Here is a 12082-nt window from a genome sequence, read left to right as displayed (position 1 = left end):
TTATCACAGCTACAGCCCGATGCTCTGTGGCAGGTGAATAAGTCCTGTCCTTACTGACGGATCAGTTGAAGTCCTTAGACTTGCGGGTTGAAACCACCCACCACCTGGGGTGCTCAGCAGGCCACACTGCAAGGACACACAGTTCCCCGCGGCTCAGTCCTTCTAATAATACATTTTCTCGGCACTGCCAGTAAATAAGCATCCCTGCTTGTTTTGCTGGAGACAGCGGGCTTGTCTCCTGTATTCTCCCTCCTTAGGGTGGGGGTGAGTCCCTCATCACTTGCCTTTCCACGCAGAACAGACTTGGAGAAAGCGCCTGTGCTTTGGGCTTTTGTTCTAGAAAGTTCTGTCTTCCTAGTCAACAAGTCATATGACCTAAGTAGAACTGGGGCATGATTGTTGGATGCTTGCTTCTCTGACCCTTCTGGGGTCTGCAAATCCCTGGCCCAGCCCCAATGACAGTGACTGTTGTAGGCTGGCGCCCGAGACTCAGACATATAGAATCTGAGTCATTGTACTTGGAATAGCAAAAGCATCCCTGGAATGAGACTTCTGTCTCATTCTTTAGCTGAGCAGAGTCTAGAATAATTTAGGGAACAATTTTGGGCCTGAAGGGTTTACATTTGCCCTGTAGTTCCTAGGTCATCTGGCCGGGGGAGGAGACTGTCCCATGAAACCCATGCAGAGTTCAAGGCCACAGACACTGGCTGCAAAAAAGGCAGGTGTGACTCAGCTTGTAGTCTTTCCCCTGGAATAAATTTGTCTTCCCGGGTTAACCTCAGACAAAGGGCAGCCTGATTGATTTCCTCTCTGGAATTCGAGTCTCTAACACTAGAAATGTAAACCCAGGGATCCCTGGGTGGCTCAGTGGTTTCTCGCCTGCCTTTGGCCCAAGGCGTGATCCTGGAGTCCCGGGATCGAGTCCTGCGTCGGGCTCCCGGCATGGAGCCTGCTTCTCCCTCCTCCTGTGTCTCTGCCTCTCTCTCTCTCTCTCTCTGTCTATCATAAATAAATAAAAATAAATCTTAAAAAAAAAAAAGAAATGTAAACCCACTGGATGTCCTGCTTTGGTGAAGAACGCGTTTCTCTCTGCCAGACGGGCAGCATCTTGGAGTAAGTGCGGGGATTCCGGAGCTGGGCTCCTGGGCGGCCCAGCTCTGGCACTTAATAGCTGCGTGAGGTTGGGCAAGTTACTTAACGTCTCTGCTTCTGTTTCTCTCTCTGTAAAAAGGGGAAAGTAATGGTATCCATTTAGCGGACAGGTTTACGGTGAGGCGAAAATGAGTTAACATGGATAAAGCACTCAGAACAGTGCCTGGTATACAGTTAGGTGCTATATAAGGGATTGTTATTTTTCGCTATATGTGAATGCAAAATAAAGCAGAATGTGCAATAAAGGGGTGTCAGGCTGGTAGCTTGGTGTAGTGACCATTTGGGCCCAGGAGGCAGGAGACGTGGATGGACGTGGAATCAGGCTTCCCATTAAGTAATGGGTGACTTGAAGCCACGCAAAGATTTAGTTCCTTCATTTTTTAAGATTTACTATTATTTTTTTATGCTAAGTGAAAGAAACCAGACATGACCAGATGCGTGATTTCACTTATGTGAAGCATCCAGAATTCACAGGAAGTAGAACTGGGGCTACCCAAGGCGAGTGGGAGTGGGACGAGCTACTGCTCCATGGCTAGTTTCTTGCAGGTGAGGAGTTTCGGAGATGGACGGTGCCCATGGTTATTCAACAGTGTGCATGTACTTAATGCCGCTGAGTTACACACTCAAAAAGTGGCAAACTGCATATTATGTGTCTTTTACCACAATGAAAAAAAAAATCAAACATCAGAAGTGAAAATAAGAGAGGGAGAGACAAGCTTTGAAAGAGAAAGGTACTTGCCATAAACTTTGAACTTTTATAGTCCACGAGGCCGTAACTAGGGGTTGCCAGTGGGAAAAATGAGGTGGTGACATTAGCCCGAAAGCCCTGTCCAGCCCCAGCCTGCTGCCAGGTAAACTCCCTTTCGGCACCTTCATGCCCTCTGCTTCCTTCAGGACACCCACCTGGACAGATCTTCACAGCCCCTGTGCCTCTGCCCACTGAGCTCTCCTACCCACCCCAGGCTCCACCTGCCAACCTTCCTCAGGTGCCAGCTGCACCCCAGCTTGCTTTTACTTGTGTGTGGCCGTTTATCAACTACATTGTGATCCTCTGGGTGGGGAGGTCGGGTCTCCACTTTCTGCTGCCCCCTCCCCCCACGCCCCAGCCCAGGCCCGGACTTAGAATGAGTCGCAACAGGCACTTGAGAGGCTTCCTCCCTGCTTCCCTGATGAGGAGCTACAACCCTGGCCCGGCTGCATCACATGCTGGACTTGGGTTTTGCAAAGTTCGTAGACTTCTGCTCTGCCCACTGCGACCAAGACATCCTACCTTGGGACCCAGAAGGTACACGCGTGCATGTGCGTGCACACACACGGATGCAGTTCCATGAACTATTACTAACCGTTGCTATACGTAGTACAATCTCAAACTCTGGATTTATTGGATTTTTAAAAAATGATTGTAGTGACGCTTTGGCAAGCCTGACTTTCTGCTGGGAAAGCACACTCAGTAGGAGACTGGCCCGTGCATGGGTGCGTCCACCACTGGCCACTAAGGGGAGCTGACAGGTCAGGATGCTTGGAGATCAGAGTGACCGGTTGGTGGCTTAGAGGAAATCAGAGAGGAAGTCTCCGCGCTGCTGGGACCTCAGGATGCCCACGCAGGCTCCCACACCCCTTCACGCCAGCGGAGCCCATTCCGATTGAAGTTGATTTAGCTGAAGGAGCTTTAACTGGTTCACCTTTTATTGAAGGGTAGCCGTTTAACTGTGTTGTGTGCCGGGGGTTGGATTTTTGGCTCAGTGTCCTGACCCTCTTTCTCTTGCAGGACAGAACTCCTCTTCTGATTACACAACTGCCCTTGAGATGTGTGACCGCCACCTCGCCTTGAACAGCCTCATGGGGCAGGTTCTGAACCGTCCTCGGGGCCGGGTACCCTCCTCCCCACCACAGCAAACGAGGCCACTTCTGCTGTCCATCCTGGTCGTGGGGAAAGTGGGGCCCCTAGAGGGGAACGGAGGTGAGAGATCCTGGCCCTGGTGAGCCTGGGACCCATGGTGTCTGAAGAAGGCATCCCCATGAGCCCCCAGGCCACCGGCTGCGCCAGCCTTCCTCTGCAAGGGCCAGAAGGCCACCCTGTGACTGAGCGTTTACATAGGTCTCTTGTCTTACTAGCTCTGCTAGTTCTCCCACAAGCATGTTTCTTGTGCGTGACCAGAGTGATGATGCAGTCAGCTTGACCTTAACAGTGGAACCTGGGAACACAGGCTTCCATATTTTGAGGAGATTCAGTAAACAGTTTATATCCAGAGCAGTCAGAAAGGTTATGCTGTCCTTAGGCAGTGAGAGATAGCTTTCTTTTTGTTTTCTTTTTTTTTTTTTTAAAGATGTATTTATTTGAAAGAGAGAGAGAGAGCGCGAGAGAACAAGCATGCAAGCAGAGGAAGGGGCAGAGTGAGAGGCTGAGAGAATCCCACTTGAAACCAGCTCCCAAACTCTTAGGACAAGTCGTGTCTTCCAGCTGCTTCTGGGCTGCAACTCTCTGCCCACCGCTGCCAGTTCACAGTCACTGGCCGCCCTGTGGCAGGTGAGTCTTGTTTGGGGCTCCCCTGCGGCGGTGCTCATGGTAGTGATGACGGCAGAAACTTTCCATGAGGTGCCTACCGTGGAAAAGCTCTGCAAACACCAGTTAGCCTCAAGGAGGGACCAGATTTACCATCTCCACCCTTTCCCACAGGTATTTATGGAGGGTAATAGAAGCACGTCTATTTAGCAACACCCAAATCCCGGCCAGAACCACGCAGGGGGAGGGTCTTACAGTGAAAAATGTATTGCATTTCATGGCTCTGCCTCCTTCACTCAGTCAGAAGTCGAACATTCTGACTTGTGAAACTGCAGTTCTCACTAAGGAGGCCTGACCTGTTTCCAACTCTCCTTGAATCTGGGCTGTGACTCGTTTGGGCCAAGACCATGTCCAGGACCTGGTGGGGTGCCAGCTCTGGACCTAAGGCTGGGGAAGCTGTTGTCCACTTACTCTTCTTGCATCTTTGTCATGGCTTCGACAGCATTCTCGGGCTATTCAGCTGGAGGGTACGAGTCGCAGTGCTGCACACCTCAGCCACCTGAGCAAAGCCAGCTTCAATCAGCTGACAGCCCAAAGCACGACTGGCCAAGGTCAGCAGAGCCGGAGGTCAGTGGGCTGCTCAGACATGTGAGCAATAACAGCTCCTGGTTGTAGGCCGCCGAGGCTTCGAAGGCTGCGTGTTACATACAGCTTCACTGTGGCTACAGACAACCGACATGTCCACTGATAAGTCAGATGATGACGCACCCTCTGAAGAACTAGTAGCAGCAGCTTTCACCTTCAAATAAAATGGGTCCCTACAGATGGCTCTTCACTTGCACTACCTTGAGCTGAAGACCTTTCACTGGCCTTCAATTCTACAGATGTGATCCTGGAGACCCAGGATCGAGTCCCACGTCGGGCTCCCTGCCTGGAGCCCTGCTTCTCCCTCTGCCTGTGTCTCTGCCTCTCTCTCTCTCGGTGTCTCTCATGAATAATAATAAAAAAAAAATCTTAAAAAAAAAAAAGAAACCACAGAATGAGCACATCAAGAAGTAAATATCATTCTTTATCAGGCATCAGGTCAATGGAGATGGGAGAAGCAAAGCCAAGAAAAGTGATGCCTCCCCGTATTTGCACAACTTCAGATAGTAGGGGACAGACCTACCTCTACCCAGACGGGGTGGCTGTTTGCAGCAAGAGATGTTCTTCATGTTGGCTTCTGGATAAAACTCGTCTTCACGTAGAGGTCAGCGTATGTACAGATCATTGAAAGGGAAACTCTGTAAGACTTACTGGTAAGCAGTGGTGGTGTTTGGCTTTCCTAATTTCAATGTGGATCAGAAGCACAGATAAGAGTCTGGCAAGACAAATTCATGAACCAAAGTCCGTTGTTCTAGCCATCGCAGCCTCACTGGCCTCCTGAGCTGGAGTCTCCAAACTCTTAACACATAGAGACAAATAAATAAAAGTATTCTCTTCTACTGTTTGAAATATTATGCGGACCAGAAAACACTGCAGGGTTTATATGATCAACACCAAGCTTCTGGCTATTTGGTTATATATTTCGTCATGTACCCTGACGATGATTGAATGGGGCATAGGAAGGAACTTCATTAATGTTCTTTGGTCAGCCAAGGCCTGCCATCAATCAGTGTCAGCAGGTGCACTTCCTGAAAGTGAGTCTTGTCTCTGAGATTAATTGACAGATGGGGGAGGATATAAACAAGTTGCCTCTGTTTCCCTGTGAAACACTAATTTCTCCTTTTTTTAAAAAAAAAGATTTTATTTATTTATTCATGAGAGACACAGAGAGAGGCAGAGGGAGAAGCAGGCTCCCTGCAGGGAGCCCGATACAGGACTCAATCCCACGACCCTGGGATCACGCCCTGGGCCAAAGGCAGATGCTCAACCACTGAGCCACCGGGGTTGCCCCTCCCCTCCCTCTTCTTACTCATCTGTGACCCCAGAACTGTGGACATGCCCTATTTGTGCCTTTGGGTGGGGAAATCCCAAGTTGGTTTCTGGTCCCGTGGGTCCCAATGGCTTTCCTTCACAGATGTCCGTCTCTCAGATCCTAGCATGAGCGCCCAGAATGACCGCCGCCCTGGCTCTGCAAAGGGAAGCCACTGTGCCTGTGCCCGATGCAGGACAGGAAGAGAAACAGGAATTCAGGGGCAGCAGCTGGGAGCACATCAACACAGCCCACCCTCTCCTTAGTGTCTCACTGGGGTTTCAGGAAGAGACGGTGATTTTTTAAATGAGGATTTATGATGGGGTGCAGCCAACACAGAGGGAAACTCAGTGTGATCACATAAAGATTTCTTTCTTCCCAAGTATAAATGTGTGCCTCATTTTTCTTGCAAGACTGCTGTGATTCCAGTCAAGGCCCCTGGCTGGGTTCTAAAGCCCCATTCTGGATGAACACAGAATTTATGAACACTTGACATGTTCTACAAACTCTAGAAAGAAAGAAGGGCCAGAGGCAACAGCGCTTTTGTACGATTTTATTTTTTTAAAAAGATTTTATTTATTTATTCATGAAAGACACACAGAGAGAGAGGCAGAGATGCAGGCAGAGGGAGAGGCAGCCTCCAGGCAGGGAGCCCGATGTGGGACTCGATCCTGAGACCGCTGATCACGCCCTGAGCTGGGGGCAGGCACTCAGCTGCTGAGCCACCCGGGCATAAACCGAGAAGCCAAGGGTGTACAGCTCACGGGCTCACAGTGAAGTCTTGGTCGCTGGAAATTACAAACAAAGCCCACAGAGATTACTGAATACAGACCTCTGGGATGCCCATCCAGCAGGCACCTGTGGTTGACATAAGAGCATTTCCTTTTAATATTCCTCCCCCGTGGGACGCCTGGGTGGCTCAGTGGTTGAGCCTCTGCCTTTGGCTCAGGTCATGATCCTGGGGTCCTGGGTTCGAGTTCTACATCAGGCTCCGCACAGGGAGCCTGCTTCTCCCTCTGCCTATGTCCCTGTGTCTCTCTCTCTCTGTCTCTCATGAATAAATAAATAAATCTTAAAAAAAATACTCTTCTCCCGTGAGCAGTGTTCTTAATGTGAGGTCTCCAGACCAGCAGCATTGGCATCGCAGGGGAACTTGTTTCCAATGCTCGTTCTCAGGCCTCCTCTGGGATCTACTGAATCAGAAACTCTGGGCTGGGGCCCAGCAGCCTGTGCTGTCACAAGCCCTCCTCGGGACTCTCATGTGTGCTCTAGTCTGAGAACTACACGTTCATGAGATACCATCAGCCCCACCAGGTACACAGGAAATGGCTTTCCTTCCCAGAGACTAGTCGTGGTGCCCTGAGGCGTCTAGGTAACAGGCTCCCTTCTCCCCTGAGCATCGAGGATGGTAGCCACTGGCACGTTCCAGCCTCGGGAAAATAAGGAAAAGCGTTCACTGCTTTTCTGTGTTCTTGACTGAGCACACAAAGCCAGAGTCCCTGCTGTCCATACAGTATCTGCCAAGCCACTTGGGTACAGCAGCACCCACTTCCCAAAACCAATTTCTTTTTTTTTTTTTAATTAAGATTTATTTATTTATTTATTTATTTATTTATTTTAAATTTATTTTTTATTGGTGTTCAATTTGTCAACATATAGAATAACACTCAGTGCTCATCCCGTCAAGTGCCCACCTCAGTGCCCGTCAAAACCAATTTCCTTATCAGTGAAGAAAGCCTACACCACACTGTGGTGACACCCCCTGCTGGCGGGGGGCATGCTCTACTCTGCGAAGTCGCCAGGGGACGGGGGCAGGAAGGGGGAGCTGAGTCCATCTCAACACTTGCTTCCATGAACACCATGGCTGGAGAAGGGGACACGATGGCACGCTGGCTTTTCAAGCTCCTGCCTACAATTGACACATCACTCTCACTAATGATCTGCTGCCAACACAATCACATGCCGAAGCCTAACTTCAAAAGTAGGCAGGTAGTACCCAGAAAAAGCTCCGGGATATCTGGAAACAGACCAAATGATTACTATCCAAGGTTATGAGTGGGTCACAGCACCCCTTGTATACACAGCTGGGTATTAACATTAAAGAAACGGTGGGACCAAGTTGTTTCTAATTTTATGTTCACTCTCATTTTATTCCTGCTCACTTTTTTTTTTTTTCGTTTAAACTCTATGCCCAATGTGGGGATCAAACTCATGACCCAGAGATTGAGAAGATTGAGAGTTTACATACTCTACCAACTGAGGCAGCCAGGCACTTCTGTTCCTGTTCAGCTTCGAATCTACAAAATCTATAACCTCCCCACCTAAGAGCTTTTTTGATCAAACTTTTTCAAATTTAGGGGCACCTGGGTGGCTCAGTTGGTTAGACGTCTGCCTTCGACTTGGGTCATATGATCCCAGGTTCTGGGATTGAGCCCCGCATCGGGCTCTCTGCTCAGAAGGGGGTCTGTTTCTCCCTCTGCCCCTCCCCTGCTCATGTTCTCTCCCTCAAATAGATAACATCTAAAACTTCTTCAAATTAATTTTTTTTGAGAGAGCGTGTACGTGTGTAAGCAGGGGGGAGGGGCAGAGAGAGAGGAAAAGAAAATCTTAAGCAGGTCCCACGTCCAGTGCAGAGCTGGACCTGGGGCTCAATCTCATGACCCTGAGATTGCTACTTGAGCAGAAATCAAGAATCAGATGCTTAACCCACTGAGCCACACAGGGGCCCCTAATTTTTTTTTAAATTAAAAAGAAAATGAAGTTCATTTACATGCAGAAAAGTGCACAAATTTTGAGGATACAGCCTGTTGAATGACCACAAAGGCAACGTAAAGAGTATAGCTACCTCAAGGGTACAAAGCAAACCATTCTAGGGAATCACCAGTTCCTCACAGGCTCCCCCCCACTAGTGTCTCCCCCCCCCCAGTACTAATAGTCTCCTGACTCTCAATGCTGCCCCCCAATCACTTTTACACTCATTTGTTCAACTAGTACTGGTCAGCCAGGCACTAGAACTTCTCTGTCCCGGCAGGTGGTGTTCCAGACCCAAGCACGAAAGCTGAACTTGGGGAACTTCCTTCTGGAAGACTGGGTGTTTTGGGGGTGGTGGTGGTGACATCTCTTAAATAGGATTGAGGGACTCAGTCTAATTAGTGACTATTGTCTCTACTACCTGTTTAAGCACATCCTTTCATAGCGGAGCGGATGGATCACAGCCAGAATTTCTCTGCTGCCTGACACACGAGAAATCAATGGCCCGCCCAGCTGGCACTTGGTGTTGAGCTGCCTGACAACCCTGCCCATCTGCGCTCAGGGCTCCTCCTCATCCCATACAGCCTCACCCTTTCAGGTAGTTCTAGGGCTGGGCAAACTGGATCTTTCTGGGTTGGGGGTGGTGAACATGTATAAAACTTGTTTTTGGCTGCAATACAAGACTGGCATTTGGTCTTCAGAGTATTTCTTATGTAACTTCCATTACCCGAAAACGAGGGATGTAGTTCCCATTCCCGTGCCTATTAAATCGTCAAAGATCTTAACAAAAAGGCAGTGGGGGCAGCTGGTTTTCTAAAATGCCAGCTCCTCCGCCAAATGTCCTCAAAATCGGACATATCCGTACCAGCACGCACCCATAGAACGTGGTATTTTGCTTTCTAGCTTCTCTGCAAAAATCCTTGCAGGGATTCAGGTCAGGAATCTCGGGGACCCCACGGCAAGTGTTGGATTCCACCCTTCAGGCTTGCAGAGCACACTGCGACTTCCCGATTCCACTCCCTGGGAAAGCGCCAGTGAGTTTGGCGGGGAGGGAGTGTGAGTGTGTGCAGTCCTAGAACACCGTGGCCAACGGCTCAGCCACATCCTTTTGTGGTAATCATCTCCAGCAAAATGGACTGTAAATATATTTCTATAATCGGCTGGCTTCTAAATTACAGCCACGCTGAGTAACAACAGAGTAAACATATGATTAGTAATTTCCTTATGGCAGAGGATAGTCTCTGGCTAAGGCCCAGGGCCTAAAAAGAATTTTCTCCCAGTAGAAAAGAAAACAGAACACTCTATTCCAAAGCCAACACAACGGGTCACGGCCTTCTTCCTGAGCAGAAATGGTCCTGCTCCTCCAGGAAGAGGGGAAAGCAAAGATGCATGTAAGGAAGACCGCCGAGCAGTCTGGCTGCTCAGTCGCAGCCCCTCACGTCCTGGGCCACCCCTCCTCCACCGCGGCAGCCGCGGCTCCTGGCCTTCTAGAAAGGACTGCTCCAGCATTGCAGAAGTGCCACCAAACACAGAGAAACACCAGGTAGGGGCTATGCTGGCTCCTTATACAGCAAAGATCAAAGATGAGGCATCATATTTCTGGTTTTGTTCTAGCTCTCTCCATCCCGTCTAATTTGGCTGGAAGAGAACCATGGTAGTGTCTCCTAACTTGAGAGTAAAACCATTCTCAGTGTGCACCCAAGGCCACCCTGAGAAATACCTGGGATGCTGCTCCTTGGGGTGGGGCCCACGATTGGCCCCTCATAGCTCTTATAATCGGTTCTTATGCACGCAGTGAAGGCAAAAGTTCTCACAAAAGCATCATGAAAATCAAATGTGCTCTGCTTGCAGCAGGCTCCCTGCAGCCAAGAACCCATTAGGATGGGATCCTATCTGTGAGTGTTAGCACCTGTCTGCGGTATTTAATGCCACAAAGTCGGGGGTGAAACTGTCCCCCTTAGACTGCGGGGGGGGGTCCCCAAGAGTCCAACACTTGGTTTATCTGGGGGACCCGTCTAGACAGCACGCTCCTGCTAACTCACTCCGGCAGCAACACCCCCCCCAGCCCTGCCAACCCCCGCACAGGGTTTACATTCCTTAAGTCACAACGGAGGCAGGACGACTCGTGTTTCACTTTCTTAATGTTAGAAATCTCAAAGTTCCCACTGCTTTATTCCTTTTGTCTGGGGGAGGATGCCGGCCTTCAGCTTCTAATTCTACAGGGCAAGGCTGCCTGAAAAAAGAGGCTGCCACTTAAAGGCTTTGGCTTCTCCTCGCGTCAACCAGAAATCCACCTCAAGAGTCTCCAGGCCTACACTGGCCGCACTCGGGGAGCCTTGGCCAAGTGGCCTGCCTCAAATCCCTTTATGGACACGCACCTCCAGAAACTGCAGCGAAACCAATGGGGGCGAATCAGCCTAGGTTTATATAATGTGCCAAGATCCCAAGATAAAAAGCCTTCTAAGTGCCCAGAGTAGACAAGGCAGAGGAGACAAGGCATAGGCTGGCATATCCAGAAGCTAGATATGGATTGAAAGAGACCTCACTCCATGATAAAACAATCGCTCACTCTGTTACTGCAAAATTTAGTCTATGGCATCTGAATGCAGCACAGGGATGTAGGATTCATTTTCTCGTGCACGGACAACATGAACGACTTCCTTTCTCACACAGAACAACACCCTCAAGACCTCAAACCACCTGAGATACAGCCCTGCCTACTCAAAAGGGATGTCATGCCATTTAAGGGGCAGGAAACCCAGACCTACTTTTCTTTAAACACAAACGCTCTTCTGCTTTAATTTATCATGTTATTTCAGGTCTGAAGGAGCCTCAGTAATGATGTGAATCGAAATTTAGCCCCAATCCTGTAGCTAGTGGATCTGTCCTGGGATGGACAAAGGTGCTCATGCCTCCAGGTAGCTGCAACCTCACTTTCATGGTCCAGGTCCAGCACCCTTCTGCCCCAGACACCCCAGCATGGGCCCCGGGTGGGGGGCATCTCTTACCGTCCCAAGTAGGCCTCAACTCCTAGCACCACTTTTCCCAGCTCCTCTGAGTTCTTCCTCTAAACGACGCATTCCTCCCAGCCCGTGAAACAGGCTTTCCAGGACAGACACCGTGGGGCACACCTGCTGAAAAAAAATCTGTCCTCTGTTCTCTTTCCTGAGCTCAGCAGTGGACGAACAGATGAGAGGAAAGAAAGGTGTGAGAAAAGCCTCCGTGATATTTTCCCCGGGGCACCTGGTTCTCACAAACAGCCTGGGTTAAAATTCACCACCTGGGCCCGGGCCCAAACATCTCATCTACATTTCAGCCTTCATACTTCTTCATTTTTTGTTTTGAATTAATTTTTTTACGCTTCCTTATAACGGGATGGACTCAGTGCCCTTTAACTTTGTAAAAAAGACTGCAAGCCAGCAGCTGCACCCAAAACGAGGTGCAGAGGCCAGTGCTCTGCACCTGAGAACAGCTAACTTGCCTCCCCTCGGAGATTACCTGTCTGATGAGCTGCTTGCCAAATACGGTCTCACGCTTCTGATGCGCAATGGGCAACTGGGCAAGGGGCAGAGCTGTTTGTACAGGGTGGTGCTCTCGGGAGGGGTCCCCTCTCGGCCGAGGGCAAGGGCAGCTGGCCAGCGCTCCCCACCCGCACCCTCTGCCGGCCTGGGTGCTGCCACCACCAGAAGTCAATGGTGCCAGGCAGGCCGCTGTCGGAGACG

This window comes from Canis lupus, chromosome 1 (genome assembly GCF_048164855.1).
Source record: "Canis lupus baileyi chromosome 1, mCanLup2.hap1, whole genome shotgun sequence".
In the NCBI taxonomy this organism is placed as follows: Eukaryota; Metazoa; Chordata; class Mammalia; order Carnivora; family Canidae; genus Canis; species Canis lupus.
Note: the sequence above shows the minus strand (reverse complement) of the source record.